This window comes from Diceros bicornis, chromosome 10 (genome assembly GCF_020826845.1).
Source record: "Diceros bicornis minor isolate mBicDic1 chromosome 10, mDicBic1.mat.cur, whole genome shotgun sequence".
NCBI classification, from domain to species: domain Eukaryota; kingdom Metazoa; phylum Chordata; class Mammalia; order Perissodactyla; family Rhinocerotidae; genus Diceros; species Diceros bicornis.
In genome coordinates this window covers 37,336,327-37,354,308 of record NC_080749.1, presented here as the reverse complement: position 1 = coordinate 37,354,308, position 17,982 = coordinate 37,336,327, and the positions used below count along the sequence as shown (strand labels likewise).

The window sequence follows — 17,982 nt, the reverse complement described above, 5'->3', positions numbered from 1 at the left end:
GCAGATAGATGCAATAATACAAGAAAATCAACCAGCTGTCTGTTTGTGACTTAACGTAACCTCAGTTGAAAATGGTTAACCTCATGCATGGTTCCCAGACATGACAGAAGTTATTGCTTGATTTTTAAATATTTCTCATGTAGAAATTCTTTACAAGGTTATTGAAGCTTATACTAAAGTATTCTTTTTAATCACTTCTAAAACATATTCAAGTGGCACACAAAATTTCAGGATGGGAGGCAACAGGAGTACTAAGCAAATGCATGCTGAGGACCCAACATTATTTTTAGGCAGCACTAGAAAACTGAATCACACTAGGAAAAGTAGTAAAAGGTTATTTAAATAATTTCATTATTTGTAATATGAAAAGGATTTTTAAACTGATAAAACCCATACAGTATTTAATAACCTATAAAACCACTTCTTACATAATAAAATCTCACAAAACATAACATAAATTAGTCCTTTATCATTTTTTTTTAAATATTCTATTTTACTGAACATGTTTTTGGAGTTGAGAAAGTTGTAGGCTACATTAAACAATTAGTCCTGGTACAGTTCAACAGTCTGCAAATGATTCAGAAATAAATCAAAAACAGCATGATGCATCATTAGATTCCCACCAGCAGTTTATTTATTTATGTATAATTATCATTTGTACAAATTATTGTGAAGGAACTGACAAACTATCAGTGTTCAAAACAACATATTTTCCTCATATGATAAGAAAAGAGAATTGGAAATCAAATATTTCTAAATGAGAAATCAATTACAATTTGTTATTTCAAATTGTGTTCTTCTAAATAAAAAAATAGAAAATCTCCAATTAAGCATTTATAAAAATCATTGAAAACAACTAGATATCACACACTAAAAATGAAGTCTATGTCTCTAAAGGACAAAAAATAACCATGTTTCATCTTTTTCATTCAGAGACTAAAGCTGGGATGGCAATACGTTTTCAAATTTTTACCATTTTTCGTATTTACACACCAAAAAGGCACTCATCTTTCAATTTCCCTAAGGATTATCCACAAGAAAAAATAACACAGTCAAAGCTGATCGAAAGAACTATGGGGAAAACGGAGGATGACTGCTCAACTTAACCAAGAACACCTAACAAAAATCAGCAGTGACGCTGGAATTTTCCAAATAAAGTAAAAGAGAATAGAAGAAGCTTACCACCCTTTTTCTAAGCTAGATGCACTTTCTGCAAAGTGGCTTTTCAGTGTTAAGAATTGTTTACAATTTGTACAGTGTTATGATGTCATATTTATCATGATAAGATATATCTTTGCCTTCACACATTTACCTTCTCTTCTCTCTTAAATAAGATTTCTAAATATTTCACTAATACAGTTTTACTGTGTTTCTATTTTGCTTGGCTGCAGTCCTATCTTTGACTCCTATTTATTTATTGTCTCCTGGGATCCAATTTTGCAGTTACTCTTTACAATAACTCTTCCAGGTCTCAGAATTTTATTTCGGAAATCGGTTAAGCAGGCCAGATTTACTAGGCACTTGTCACACTAGATGCCAGTAGAGGACCCTGAAAGAGGAGATACACTAATAATAGCTAGCATTTGTTAAGCCCTTGCTAAATGCCAAGCACAATAATCATTATATTACATGCAATGTCACCTCAACTCTCATGACAACCCTTTAAAGGAGTTACAATTATTAAGTGCATGAAAATAAATATCTAGCTCTTAGTATTGTGAGAATTAAATGAGCTAGTATTATGTAAAGTACTTTAGAGACTCTCACGCCCAATTAGAGTCCTGGGTTAAATAGTGTTAGCTATTATTACTATTACCCCCATTTTAAAGATGAGGTAACTAAATTCCATAGAGGCTACGTAACTGCGCTTTGTCATTCTGCTAGTAATGGGATGAGTCAGAATTTCTGAACTGCATTTATGCAGGTAGCTCAGTCTTAAACTTGTGTCTTTAACACAACCATGTTCCATTGCCTCCTCCAAACCTGAGTGTCTGCATTTTCTTATCTTAGAATCAGGGGGTAATTTATATGCTAAAGGTTCTAATTAATTCCCAAGAACTTCACCTTTAACAGGAAATGTAATGGACCCTTGATTCATCAAACCAGGTGAGATAACAGACAAAGCAGCTTTCATTGTCCCCACGTCACTGTCTAAAACCCAGATCACTCAGAAAGTGGTAAAAGAAGGTGACCCAAGAGAGACTGTAATCTGTCAACAGAAACCAGATATTCACAACTTGAAAGAATGCCTCATTGTTAATTTGTTTTTTCTCATTTCAGAATCCCCTATCCTTCCATATCATAAAAATACTAGATTGTAACATATCAACTAAAAGTAATTTTTGTTCTCAATTTTCCACAATACCTTTTTGTGTTATACACGTCCCAAGCTATGGGGGAAAACTAGGAAACTTCCTCATTCTTCTTTCTCTCTCTCTTTCTCAGTCTCTTTATTTCTATCTATCTATAAAAGGCTACTACAATTTTCTTTTGGTTTGCTGAATTGATGTTCACAATTAAAAGATGCTAAAGCACACACACACACACACACACAAATTCTTCCAACAACCAGTAGGTTAGAAATTTCTTGTGAGACCCATCTGTGTTCTCACATTCATTAGCAATAGCTAGCACCTTTAAAGCAACTATTTGTGATTAGCTACAAAATTAAAGTGTTAGCCCAAACAATAAGAAGCAGTGAGAACTTCAAGAGCAGCTGCCGATCTAAGATGGCAATATCTTCACATCTGTGTAATGTTGAAATGGCCATCTTTCATCTATCAGTTCTTCTGTGAATCTGCAGACACATCAGGTAATCACAGTAACTGGTACAATTTAATAACACAAAGGACTATAAAATTTACCACCTCTGTCTGGAAACCACTACAAAATGTTGTTTAAAATTATTGTTTAGTGTATTAAAATGTTCAGGACAACAGAGGAAGAATGGAGATAGGATCTTTTAAAGAATTATTTGGTAATGCTTTGCATTTTTACATCAGCAAAAAAATGTTATATATTTTTAAATTATAAGAAAATAGGCTCTTGAATAATGAAAAAATTCTATCAAAACAACCCTATTTGGGAAGTGACTATTACAGATTAATAAAACTAAAGATGCATGATTCTGATTTGAGTGGTCAATTCAGTTAGACACAAGGTAAAGAAATAAACTTAAAGGAGAATGAGGACCTTTGTTAAAAAGGCAATTAACACCTTTATTCAATAAAGAGCTAGAGCAAGTCAGAAACCTGAGTCAGTCTTGAGACCTATCATACCTAGCCAAATTATAGTTCATTTCACCCTCAAAGAAAATAATAGGCCTATCTTCTTCATAAAAGAAACTCTAGAATATGGAGTGACACTAGATACTTCTTATACCTGTTGCCTCACTTTAAAGATGAGGAAACTGAGATCCAGAGAACTTAAAGGACATGCTACAGAGTTTATAAATGGCTTTATCGGGTCTACAATCCAATTCTCTCCTCTTAGCCCCATGATCTTTACAATACTGTAGGTGATCACCGCTGCTGTGTTTACCGACAAATGTCCCAAGTATTTCTATTTCTTTACATAGTGTAACTCCCTCCTCCAGCCCCAACCAGTTCCTCTCCCCAGGGGAAATCACTTTGTTTATTAGCTCAACAATAGAAGCCTTAAATTCAAATGTCTTTATGGACCAGAGTGATTCAACAGAGAGTGAGTGGAATCTGAGGAAATCTGGAGAGTACATACCCACCTAAAAGCAACCACATTTTTAAAAAATCAAATTAAAGCATACTTAGACCAAACAAATGGACCCAGAGTATTTCAGACATTATCTAAATTATCTTACTTGCCACACATCCCACTCCACATTTTTCCTCTTAATATAGTCATCATTCCTCTTCTTGGTTATCTTTGTAACTTTAAGGAATATATCATCACCGCTATTTCTTGTATCAACTATAGACACTATCTCTTGACCCCATTTTGTAATATGCTAATCTTCCAGTTCCTACCCTTTCCTTCTGCTTTCTCCAACCCCCATACCTAACTCCCACCCTCTACCACCTGCATATTTACTGCGACATTGGCATTGTTAATAATATTTGCATTCTGTTCTACAGTCATGGTTATCTTCCACATTTTATCTAAAGATTGATACTAAAAGTTGAAAATCAGTAAATACCATTTATATTTCATTAATATAAAACATTGTTCATTTCAGGGCCAACTAAAGTTCTACAATTACTTTCCTTTCTTGCATATTCTTTTGTTTTTCCTGAAATTTCTACCTTTTTACCTTGCACTATTTTTCTTTATGTTTTCAAATATTTCTTGAACAGTAAATGCTGTACAATGTCCCCTTTTTGTCCCAGAGCCTCCCACCAGCCTAAGCCCTCCATTTTTTTAACACTAACCATACATCAGACTGAAGCAATAAGAACTGTTTGCCTTGTAGGACTACCTCAAAGGTATCATGCCATGTCTTTTTCTTTAAATTACACTTTGCTGGGGTTCGACCTCAAGTAATTTTGTAAGAAAGGTAACCTATCTGAGGAAAATATCTTTATCCTACCCTCGCACTTGATGATATTTTGAGTGGATAAGGAATTTTGAGTTGCAAATCACCTTCCTTCAGAAATTCGAGAATTATCCGATTAATTCTTTAATATTTGTTCTAACTATATTTTTTTGTTTTCTTACATCACTCTAGTTAGTAGGAAGTCACACTTCAAGGAGATTCACTGTGACTCGTACATTTTCTGCTTTTTTTTTTTGCATCGTGGAGATATTTTCTCTATCTGAAATTACAAATCTTCCCTTAAACTATTGATTTGAAAATCTTTAATTTCCAACAGTTTTTCCTGTTCATTTATTATCTTTTCCATATCATCCCCTTGTTTTATGAATGCAATATTTTCTTCAATCTCTTCAAGGATTCTAATGTTTTTGTCCCTTTTATGATCTTTTAATTATCTGTTCCCTGAAAGACGATTTTATTGTTATTGGTTTTCAATTATCTTGGTCTCTCTTTTGCATGTTGCAGACTTTTCTTAATATTTTTTCTTACATTATTTCTTAAATGTCTGGTGATCCTTAGTTGCTGTTTTATATTTAAGAACGAAGGAACAGAAATGCTGAGCCCTTTGTATTTCAGTGGGTCTTGTTGATTAGAAGACTTTGCTTTAGGGTCAGCAAGTTGCTGATCATTAGGCCTAAAGGCCCTAAGTGCCAAAATAAAAGGGACTTTTTTCTACGGTTCTAAGATGTATCTCGAGTTGGCCTTATTGTCCCTCAACAGTGCATGTAATTCCATTAGTTTGTATTAACAGGGGATGGTGAGAGGGGTAGTGAGAAAAACTTGCTGTAAGAATGTTTTCATAGGAAGTAGAACTGGTGAATGGAAGGCTGGCTATTCCATCTGTATGTGTTGATTATTTTGTTCCAGCCCAGTGTCTCTCTTCTGCCCTCTATGTTTCTCGGCATTATGGAGCCTCAAGTCCTTGGAGGCTTGTTCAGGACAGAGTGGCTCCTTCCTCAACTTCAGGCTACTCCCCTATACTTAGTCAGTTTCCTCTGCCTTGCTTCATGCCATCCAATTTTTAACAGTTTGATATCTTTTTAACCCCTTAATTTAATGCTTAAAATAATGAGGTTTCAGGAGGAGGTTTAGATAAAGGTATGTCCCAATCCTTCCCCTTAAAGTGGCTACTCGCCTGTTTAAAAGCAATTCCTAAAATGAACTGAGAAGGAAGGAATGAGAATGAATGAATCAAGAACAAACAAAATTATTACACTGTTGCATATTGCCATAGTCACGAGGGCACAATGCTGTTCAGAATGATTCAAACAAGGCTCCCTGTTGAAATAAATACAAATTGCACATCCATGAAGATTTTAAGGTACACAGGATAAAAGTAATACTACTAATTTCATGTTTCTGAATTGCCTTATAATCTGTCATTTTTGTAGGGAATGAGATAACTGATTAACATTCTCAAAAAAAAAGGATTTATTGAAGTTCAAAATTATTTAATGAGATAGTTGCAAATATCTTACATTAGTGGAGGTTATTTTTCCTTACAAAAGAAATGGAAATGATGCATACATGTTATCCCACTTGAATTAGAATTCTATATAGATAATAAGAATTTGTGCATTGTAGAAGCAAAATGGGCCTATTGTTGTCTGCAACAGCAAATGAAGTGTCTTATAACTAGCAATTCAATGTGTTAATTCAGCTGCACCATCCAATTACCTACAATTCATCTCAACTTAGTGCACAACAATAAAACTCTTTTAAAAAGTCTCTGACAAGATGTCTGCTCTAGGTTTACCAAATAGAAGAAATCTTATCCCCAAGTCAGGGAGTTGGAGCCACAGAATATAAAATTTTACAATTGTTCATCACAATCTATCAATTAATATCACAATGAATTTTTGACATGAAATCAATAACTCAGAGCTAATAATGAAACATATATTGGATTTTTTGTAACGAAAATCTGACCAAGGAATGTGAGAACTATGTGGCAACTGAAATTGGCATCCCCTCAAATAACACAGCAATCCCTTGGAGCCATGGGCCTGCCAACTGCCAATTGACCACAGGGCCCAAGCACACAATTCTAAAAGTAGACAAAGGTAATGAGATGCGAATTTAGCATCCCTAGCCTCCCGCTAAATGACCCAGATGCAAGAGCTAGTGCATCTGTCTCTTACCTACTCACAGACTAAATGATGAAATGAACAGAAGCTCTTGATTATTTACTTTTTTTTTTTTACAGAATCAAAAGCACTAATAGATAGTCCAGTCCTGCTACATGAGGATTGATTAAGCCATAGAAGAGTGACAATTTAAAGTAGAGAGCACCATGAAGGAAGAAAGGAAGGAAGAGGCAAGGAAAATACACAGAAGAAAAAGACTATTTAGAAATGATAAACACAGCATTTACTTAAAAAGAAAATACACAGGTACACTGAAAATCTATAGGATATGGCTAAAATCTGAACCATTATCAGGGACAGGCTGGTTTCTAATATTTTTCAGGACAAGTGATGTATAGTCCCATTTGAGATTGAACTATCAAGAGAATCAAAGAAATATGAACCTTGAGGATTCAGAAAAAGAGGTGGAATTTGTTATGAGGAAAAGAGAAAAGACTGTACTGAGTTTTGAAACTAGGCTAGTCAGTAATCCCATACACCCTGACTTCATTTACAGAATCTGAAAACATCACTGTTTTTAAGTGCAGATTTTTATTTCTTTAACAAGCCAGACAGGTGGAGCGACTCATTATTGGGTATATCTAATTCAAATAATTAATATAATCTAATCAAGTATCAGTCAGTCTAAAATAATATTTATTTTTTTAAGAAGACTAAAGAAAAGTCATATTAAAACACTGTATTAGCGCATTAAGTAACAGAAAGTTGCTGAAAATCAACCAAGAAGTAAGACCAGAAGTAAGGAGAAAATGTACCTCACCAAAAATTAATACATCAGTTCTTACAGATTACCAGTGATTACAAATTAGTATAAATATTCCATGATATAAAAAGCTAACAAAAAAAATACTTGAGAGAAAAAAAATCCAGAAATTTCAGTAGGATTTCCCCAATCCTTTCATAAATATGAATACTTCCTAATGTAATTTAAATAATTATCAACAGTATTGCAGGAAAATAAGCTATTTCTTATTAGATTAGTTAGAGATGTAGATCTTAGTTAGGGATGGAAGTCTATCTATAGAAATCTTATTTAGTTATGGATTTTAAAATTGTTTTCTTCCTGGCTGCATCATTATGTGTTAATTTCTTACGTCTTTTATTTTCTTTTTGGGGGGTTCGGGGGTCTTCATGTAAGTAGAGACAACAATGAATCTGCTTCAAGAAAACCACTCTGATTTTTCCACATTTACTGTCCCCTTCACAGTAACTTTCTTTCTGAATCTGGTGCTATGACTTCTAAAAAGCAAACATTTTCTTTCCTACTCGAGAAACCTGAGTTTGCTGGTCAGATTTTCTATCTTCACTTTTAAAGGTAAAACTTAAATAGAAAACAAGACATAGAAATCCAGGTTCCATTTTCAATTCTGCTACTTCAAGATTTGTGACTTAAAGCAGGTCATTTTAATCATTTCATCAAAATAGCATAGTCCTTGCCCTGCCACTTATCAACTTACTCTGGACAAATTACTTAACCTTTTGTGTCTCAATTTCTTTGTCTGTAAAATAAAGGTACTAATAAAACCTACTTTTGGAAGTTGTTATGATTAAATGAATTAATATCTGTAAAGCACTTAGAACAGTGTCCAGAACATAGTAACCTCTATACTTTGTTAAATAAATAAAAATTAATAAATTTGAAAAATGATGTACCAGAAGTAGATCAATTGCTTGAAACCTCACTGGACATCAGAATCATCGAGAAAAATGTTTATAAAGATAGATTCTGTGGACCCTCCCAGGCAAATGAGAATTTGTATCAGTGGGGCCTGACAACCTATATTAAAACAAACACACAAACGAATAAAACTAAAAACCTCTTTAGGTAATTCCGATTTACAAACTGGTTTGTTAGCAATGACACTAAACAATGCCTTAGGTCAATTTTGCTACATTTCACATACCCCATCAGCATTCTTTTCCTCCTCGATGACCACAATAGTCACTATCCAAAGCAACTCGGGATTTAATAGCATCAGTCAGTTTTACAAAAGCAGTTAGAAGTTTAGCTGTGATATTTTCTTTCTTACCTAAAGCAACACTGCTTTGTCCCCATCCAGGCAAACAAAGAAGTAAAAAAAGGAGCAAACTGATCCCTAAAGGTTGAGACTGCTGGTTAGGGGGAAAGACAGAGGAATAAGTTCTTACGAAGGACATGCTCAGCACTATTTCCTTGTCCAAGGACACAGATTGGCACCATCTTAGTGACAGTGATTTGTGGTTAACTACCACAAAGGAACAAGTCATCTCCAATCCTCTAATCCTTTCAGCAAACACTGACTCAGTGAACTGAGGCTAGAGCAATTGCTAGCATCTTTCCTAGGTCAAAATTTTATTGCCCAGACTTGCAACTAGAAAGAGAATGGAATAGCTGTAAGTGTTATGTCTCATTAAGTCATGGATATGATGACCATGCTGGCCTGTGCTGCGTGGGTGCACAGGGTCTGTGGGGTAGGCAGTACATTATAGTGGTTCAGACTAAGAAGGGTTCCCGAGCACAGTCCACAGAATGTAGTGAAATAAATTACCAGACTGTGGTGAAATTTTCATCAGTCTTTGCTAAATTAGAAAAATAAGTGCAATGTAGAAAAATGCACAGGAATCTAAATTTATGTTAAGAACTGTATTTTGAGATTCAGCTCTGCCATCTTAGTTGGTGTTAAAATGCCCACTCTTGGGGCCGGTCTGGTAGCGTAGCAGTTAAGTTTGCACGCTCCGCTCCTATGGCCCAGGGTTCACAGGTTCGGATCCCAAGCACAGAACAACTCACTGCTTGTCAAGCCATACTGTGGCGGCGTCCCATAGAAAGTAGAGAAAGATAGGCACGGACGTTAGCCCAGGACCAATCTTTCTCAGCAAAAAGAGGAGGACTGGCAATGGATGTTAGCTTAGGGCTAATCTTCCTCAAAAAATACAATAAAAAAGAGTCAACTCTTTTATAAAATGATGGTGATATAAGTAGACTTTTTAAATAATTCTTACTGTACAAAAGAAAACATTCACATGGAGGCTGGCATTCATTTTTTTTTTTAATTTTATTAGTCAGTGAAAATGTCAGACTGAGAAGTATTACAGCATTGGCTTCAGAGACAGAAAAAACTGATGTGATCCCTGGTCCTAATACATATTAGCTGTGTGATTTGGAGCGAGTGAGTCCTCATTTATACAATGGGGATAGGAATACTACTTATAACTCATATAGTTATGAGGATAAAATGTGGTAAGACCTGTCAGACTTTTACTTACCCACAGTACAAGTACAAAGTAAGTAGCCAATAAATTTTAGTTATTTTATCAATTTATAACGCAATTCACCATTTTTAACTACCTCATAAATAAACTGAAATGGCTACACCTTCATGTATGTTTGTTTCCAAATATTTTTTCCCACTTTTTTCCATTAGACTAACGGTAGTATTGCATGGGGGTCTTGATAGTCATATAAATCTCATCCCCTCCATCTGAAACTAATTATATAATAAAAATATCAAGAGTAAATTAAGTCAGTTATTATGCTTCTGATCTACAGGAAGATAATTCTCCCCATATGTCAAAATCCACTCTTTAACAAAAAAAGAGATGCTGTGCTTATAATATCAAGGCAATTAATATGAGGTAAGAGACTAAGTTGACATTTACTACTATCTCTGAGGTGTAATTTGGATGATTTTGAATGTGCAGGCTATGCTTTAAATTCTTCCTTCTGTTTACAGTGGCTACTCAGCACATGCATTATGTTCACCTGCCAACCAACAGTTTAATCATACTCCTCCTATAATGTTCTACAAGAGCTTAAATAAGATTTAAGTGACAATTCAATGTAGTTTAATGCATCAAACAGAGTCTTAATTAATTCCACATAGTGTTAAAACCCTGATATGATATATCTTGGACAGTTCTCATCCATATTAACAGTTAGTACTTCTAAAAAAAAATACAAAAGAAGTCTGAATACTTCATATGGACAGTGTGTTTAATTTTCTCACAAAGCAGAAAATATGATCACAAATATGTTCTTTTCTGTGATGGTAACAGTCACTACTTTCCCCACATCCCTCTCAAGTTATAGTTGGGAGGATTAATCATTAATATGAAACAACTATTAACAACTGATATTTTGCATCTTGCTTTAGGTCTATTGTGAAGAGTGGACAATTATAGCAGAGTAAACATTAAGACAGAACCTGATAGTTCCTTAGGACAATAATTACGTGGACATTTGAGTGAAGTTGGGTGCTTAGAGGAAACGCATGTCTCCCTACTGTAACTTACATTTAAAATATTAAGCCCCAGAAATCACTTAACAATCTCTTGTGATAACTTTTAAAAGTTAAGAATTTCAGCTTACATAAATAGATCCTGAGATATGCTAAGAAAACAAAATTGGAAAACTCATAGCTAAAAATGAATTTTAGTTAATGCATTTATAAGGGACATCAGAACATACATTAATCACACAGATGTCTTTAGTCACCTGAAATTATTTCTTGGTAATCAAGCTAAGATCAATTAAATATGTTATTATAAATATACTACACCAAAAACATATACATAGGTCTAAATCTGAATCAAGGAGAAATAAGTATCAAGTGAATAAAGTCTGATTTATACTTTGCTCCCAAAGATAATTGCTTCTAATGCCCCAAGTGGATGTCCAACTACTACTGAATTCATGTGTGTATTCATTTTCACAAATTTCTTGGAATTCTCTAAGTATTAAATTTCAAAGTTGAAAGCTTGACTCTTCAAAAACATGTATGCCTGTAATTGAATGGCAGAAGTCCTTAATTAAACAATGTGCTTTAAGAAAGAAATTTTAAATAAAAGTTTAATCTGTTAGAATAATAAATGGTTTATCAAAGCAGATAGTTCCAGATCTTTAAATGTGATTTATGTGTTCAAATATATGCTTTGTGTGTGTGTGTGTGTGTGATGAGGGGCCGGGGGAGTGATATTAAGAAATGTCATCAAATAGATGGTCAAAGTCAATATAAGTATATATACTTAAGTCTTGATCTGATATTTCAGAATAATGTGTTTATTCTGATGACAAGGATAGAAGGAAGGAGTTAGAACCACAGCCTAATTAAAATTCCTTGATAATTAGGCATATGGTCACTCAGACTTCAAAGCAGTGATCCTGTTAAATCTCATTAGATTTAAGATGTCTACATGTTCCTACTACTGATTGCAATAAAAACCCAAGAAGGTGATGCATTAAAAGTCACAGTCAAGAATGTATTGTTTATTGCAAAAAGTACCTCTTGAGAATATGATGTCTAATAAGGCAAATTAGTTAAAAGACAAAACTATAGGAACTGTTTGTTTTCATAAACGCAATGAACACTTAGAGAAGTGTTGTTATTTATTTCATATGGTGGGACTTCATTCATACTTTACTCTCAATCATTTTCTTTACTTTTCTTGTTATTCAGAAATACCAATATTCTCTTCACTTGCCCAACCAGAAAGAATAAAAATACTCATTTATTGCTTGTTCTCTCACCCTCTTCCTAAGATGCCAAGGTTTTAAAAAGCTGCACAATCTATTACGTGGAAATGTTCCTGTGACAACTACCACTTCCAAAAATCGAGTTGGCAAAATGGAAATGTATTTCACTCTGACATAACTGTTTAACCTGAAATCAATGCACATTAAGTTAACAAGTTAAATGAGTCTCAATATTCTTATCAGTGAGAAATCAAAACTTAACCAATATCAGTATTTCCACCTTCACTATGTCTTGCTGTTTTTAAATACAAAAATTGGGTCGAGTATCAGATGATTTATAAGTCATATTTTTAAAGCAACATTGCCTTGAACCTGGTCCTGAACAATACTCATAGTAAATCCCCAACTGTTTTAAGAGGTGACTACCATATCATCAAAAAAGCAATACTGCAGCCCAGGGATTCCTAATACTTGTATCAGGAGGCATTACATTTCCAGGTACTTTGGCAAATCCTCATACACATGTAGTATCACACCTCTCATATATACTTGAAGCAGTAAGGAAACCTATAAATTATTTAAGGTAAGTGATTCAATTTGCAGATCAATTTATAGCCTCCAAATATTTTAAGCTGATACATCTGTTCTTTATATTAAAAGAGAGAATTTTTCACTTGTTAAAAACCACACGAAAGTATTCCCCCACAAATGACATCATGTCTGTTTACTTTCAGGTGGGAAGGTTGAGAGATGCCACCCATCAGAGCCTCTAAACTCATTTCTCCAATTCTGCAGTGACTGTTAAAGAACATCAGCCAAGTTAAAGACTTGCAGAGAGGGGCAAATCCAAGCAGTGAAGGAGCTAAAAAGACACAGAGGACTCATGTTTCAACATCCCTTCTACTACTCCTCAATTTCCATTCATAAAAGACTAAATGAAACAGAAAAAAAGGAGGCAGAAGTCAACTTCTTATATGTAGGCTTATTAGCATAGCTGGTGACTTCAAAGCCTCTAACTAGCTGCATGCTAATCAATCAACCAACAAGCTTTTTTTAAGCATTTACTAGTTTTCACACACTGCACTAGGGTCTGCATATCTGGGACAGCATCTGGTCCCTCTCTGGACTCGGATCCAGAATTAATCTACACCAGCAGCGCTGTTACTTCCTTTGGAAAAGCTTTCTTTTCTTCCTCCCCAAACCTGATCTGAGACACAGTGTCTCCACTTAAGCAAGCAGCTTAAGCCCTGGAATGGGATGAGCATCACAGAAACGGTAAATTAAAAGCATTTATTTAAACAAGCAGGAGCAGCAGGGAAAATTCTCAATGAAGTTGAAGGTGGGCAGGGGCATAAGCAAGAGATGTGAAATCCTGGTTTGTGGCAAACTGCAGAGAAATGCAGGTTTCTCATGTTCAAATCGTGCCTTAGGCTATGAAAATTCCTCAAATCTATCCATCTGTAAAGTCACTCGAACAGGGTTTCAGTATTAAGGTTCTAATTCTGCAGGAGAGGAGGAGTTTGTAGAGATCAGGGAAAAGGCAAGATGAGGAAAAGCAGATGGGCAAAGGCAAGGAGAATGATCCGGGAAGGTGAGAGGTCCAAAGAAAGTCACCAGTAGGTTGACCTTACTTTTCAATATTCTCAAACCAGCAGGTCTCTTTAACACTAGAGGACATGAACGCAAACACACACACACACACACACACACACACGCACGATGAGGGGCGGGGGGAGCAAGCAACACTGAGCAAAGGCTGCCTTCATATAAAGCTAAAGATCGAGGGGCCCCAAGGAAACCTGAAATTTCAGGGGGCTTGGGGGGCCAATTGTCTTTAGCCCTGCAAATAAAGTCTCTACGCTGTGTTTTTGGGAAGAGTGACCGCGATCTCTCTCCCAAGGAAACCGCTCAAGGATTGAGCGTTACGGCAGTTGAAAGCAGACAGTCCCCAGCGCTCCTCTCTTCCGCTAGCAACACCTTTGCCTCACGAAACCTCCCACCCTTTTGAGGTTAGTTTTTCCTGGATCCCGAAGCTTCTGTGTTTGTCTGCCCACTGTTTCTTCTCCTGTGGCTGCCTGTAAAGGCTGGAGATGTAGACTCTGGAAATTCAACTGATCGGTAGTCTAAGAACCGGGTAAGGGGAGGAGCGCCCGCAGTTTTAGCTGTCCAGACCAGCCGCCTCCGTGCGCTCGGGTTCCCGGCAGCGCAGCGCCCTCGTACCCAGGAAGGGGAGGCTGGTCCTTGAGCGCCTCATTCAGACAAGGGCAGGCTGCCTCCATCCCCGCGTCCCCTCTGGCCCTAGCAGGGAGATCTCTGTACCTGGAGGTGCCCAGACGGTGGGCCGCGGTGTGCTCCCCTAGCCAAGGCGCCTCGGGATCTGGGAGCTGGTGGTCTGAAGGACGAGGCTGGAAAGATGAGAGAGGGAGACAGAGATAGGCGAGAGGCAGAAACAGAGAAAATACGGCAAGACGGAGAGGCAAACGGAAGATATAGCACAACAGGGACACAGAGACATCCCAAGAAAGACAGGGATAAAGAGGATGAAAGAGAAACAGGGAGACCCGGAGGGGGTGGGGGGAGCCAGAGAGAGAGTCAGAGACAGAAAGTGAGTCAGAGACTTCACTGAGAGAATGAGAGGCAGAGGGACACTCAAAGAGAGAGGCAAAGGAAGGCAGAGAGGAAGGTAACCGTCGAGGAAGACACCAACACCCAGAGCGTCCCGGGTTTCAGCCCTGTAAAGCGCCCGCGCACTGCAGCCCCCCACCGCCCGCAGCCGGTGGGAAAAAGTTGCCGGGGCGGGCAGGCCGAGCCGCCCCCGCCGCCGAGAGCCACCGGGGCGCAGAGGGTGGCCAGCGCCCCCCAGCTCCGCCGGGTAGCGGAGAAAGCGGGGTAGAGGGCGGGAGGCGGCAGAAAGTTCCGCGCCTCGCGGTCCTCCCTGCGCACCTGCAGCAGCAGGCGAGCGCGCTCCGAGCGCCCGGGAGGCCGCCTGCCCTGGGACCGGCCCGGGGCGCTCGGCTCCGCGCCCTGCCACTCGCTGCAGGACTTTGCAGCGCCCACCCGGGCACACTGGCCGCCCAGAGTGGACTCGCCCAGACAATTACGAGTAAGAGAGGGAGAGCAAGAGAGAGACGGAGACCTGCTATCGTGGCCAAGGATCCCGCGAAGAGGGAACGGCGGTCCGCGCGCGGAATTCAGCCTCCGACCCAGCCCGGCAGGCGCCGGCCGGCCGCGCCGAGTGCCGGGCACGCCGAGCCCGCGCTCACCTGGAACCCGCGCCGGCCCGCGAGCGCCGCGCGCAGCCCCGGCTCCCGCCCGCGCCTCTCTGCTCACACTTGCCCGCGAGCAGAGCGAGCCGGCTCCGGCCTCGGCCAGCCCCAGAGAGGCGCCCTCATAGCGCAGCGGCGGGCTCGTGGGCTCCGCGAGAGCGGGCGCCGAGGCCGAGGAGGCGCGGGAGACCAAGCGAGGGCTCCTAACACATTGTCACCTCAGCAGAGCCGCCACCGCCGCCGCCTGGTCACTTCGCCCCCTCCCCCCTCCCACCCCAGCCCGCTCCCTTCCAGCCCCTCCTCCTCGCGCGGTCCCTCCCCCTCCCGTAGCCCCAGCCTGGAGGCCTCTCACTGGGCTGGTATCATTTACGTAACCAGCACCCCCAGCCCTCCTCCCTCCCGCTCCCGCTCCTCCCCGGGCTGGGGCGGTGCGCACCGAGCGCTCTCCAGCTGCTCCTGGAGCTGCCGCTCCAGCGATGTGCACAAGTCCCGCGATACTTGGCAGGCACGGCCCCCAAGAGGAACCGTGGGGTCGGCTCCTCTACCCCGAGAGCGCCTCGCGACCCCTGGCTTCCCAGGGGCCCCGTGGTGCGAAAGCGGGCTTGCATAGACCATGTTCGCCCAATGCACCAGCGAGACCCTTAGAGAGGTGCCGGGGGGTCGGGGACTGCCTTCGGGGAAAGCTCTGGAACCCCACCCCGCCGTCTGCTCTGCAATGGAGAGATGCTGCGGGGAACTTGAGGTTTTGCGCCCTGAAGCAAAAGGACAGACAAGAGTTTGGCCTCTTGTGCATTACAATTCATACACCCTGCAGTATCCTAGTGTTCTGGTTAGCGACAGCTGCTGCCACCAAAAGCACTGTAAGAAAACTGGGAACTCAAAGCGCTTCCTTGTGCTCTTAAAATTTTTAGAGAGGGGTAAAGAAAAAAGTGGGGCTTTGAATTCCTTTTTCAGTCAGGAAGACAGGTCTTCAACACACACAGACACATTGAAGTACCTGAATGCTTGCATTTAAAAGTAAAGTTAATGCGCAGTCATTTCTAAGTTAGTGTAGAGTAGCAGAAAGTCGATGGTACTAAATGAGTTAAAATATATGTAAGGATTTTAGAACAGTGCCTGGCACAAGGCACAGACTTAAGACTCAGATATTATTAGCATCTGAAGACTTGAAACCTGTCCCCCGCTGCCGTTGGGAGGGACTCTTCTAGGAAATTGGGATTGCTGAGTTCAAGGCCCTTCTTCGCCATTTATTCAGTGTTGGACCTTGGTTAGTTTTGGTCCTTGGCTTTCTTCAGTCTCAGTTTTCTTATTTGTAAGAGGGGGGGAAATAGGGATCCTTTCCTTGTCTCCCAGTGTCACTTCACGTTCTTAGCTCTGTCTTCTTAGTTTATGTGGCAAAACTGGGAGAGGATATGATAGCTACTTCAAAAATATTGAGCCATGTTTTACAAACGTGTATGACTAGTTATAATCTAGTATGTCAGTGACATCCCTGATTATGTTCATGGAAGGCAATTTCTAGTGGTTATCTTTTCGTGAATCAATTATCATCTAAATTGATATGATAATAATTATATTTAATGTTTCCTCCTACTCTGGCCCTCTTGCCCCCCTCACCCCACTGTCAATTATGGAGCATCTACCAGAGGTGCTTCTGAGGACACAAGGTGCCACTCATAACACCAAGGACACTCTAGAATTTCTGTTGCTTGCTCTTGTGAGTTTCAGTTCTGTCATCAGATCACTCACCTCTGCATCGCATACTGAGAAAAGCTATGGACCAGCAGGTAAAAGATTGGAGTTCTAATGCTGGCAGAGCCACTTACTAGTCATACATCCTTGAAAGATATATAAGCCCCCATACTTACATTCTTCATCTCTAAAAAAGGTAGAAATACCACTTTTTGCAAACTTTCTAGTAATATTTAACTAAAGCAAGAATCATAAAACTAGTCAGTAAAAGTTATATGTGTAGCAAGGTATTCCTGTAGTCCCAAAGAATCTCCCTGGGAATTATTAGCTTTTGCTGTATAACGTGTAACACACCATCCCAAAACTTAGTGGCTTAAAAGAAGAAACACCTATAATTTCTCAAGGTTCTGTGGGTCACCTGGGTGGTTTTCTGCTCTGGCTGGCTCAGTCTGGACTGGATGGTCTAGGATGGCCTCACTCACATGTCTACTGGTTGGCAAGCTTATTGGTAAAGAGGCTCAGCTGGGATGGCTTATCTTTGTTCTGTCTATCATCCTTCAGTAGGCTAGATCTTTCTTCTTGAGTAGTGGTAGTTGCAGGATTCCAGAAAGCAACAATGGAGTGCAAGCTCCAATGTAGAGCACCTTTCAAGTTTCTGCAGACACACATTTGCCAATGTCCCGTTAGCCCAAGGAAGTTACATGGCCAAGCCCAGAGTCGAAGGGTGAAGAATATACTCCGTATCTTGATGGGAGAAACTGCAAAATCATATTGCAAAGAGGAATGCATATGCAAATTGGAAGCACTTGAAGCCATTTTTGTAGTCTACCATAGATTCTTCTTAATTACAAGGGAATA

General features: G+C 39.3%; 1 protein-coding gene across 5 annotated transcripts in view; it reads right to left on the bottom strand.

The window, feature by feature from the left end:
- Positions 1 to 17,982, bottom strand: part of GALNT13 (polypeptide N-acetylgalactosaminyltransferase 13) — a 666,195-nt gene that overhangs the window by 451,220 nt on the left and 196,993 nt on the right. For 2 of the 5 annotated variants that reach the window (XM_058548996.1, XM_058548991.1), the window contains exon 1: positions 15,303 to 15,419. The exons of 2 other annotated variants lie outside the window; for them this stretch is intronic. The gene's annotated coding sequence lies outside the window, so the exon portion shown is untranslated. One more of the 5 variants, XM_058548994.1, reaches the window with a different exon arrangement.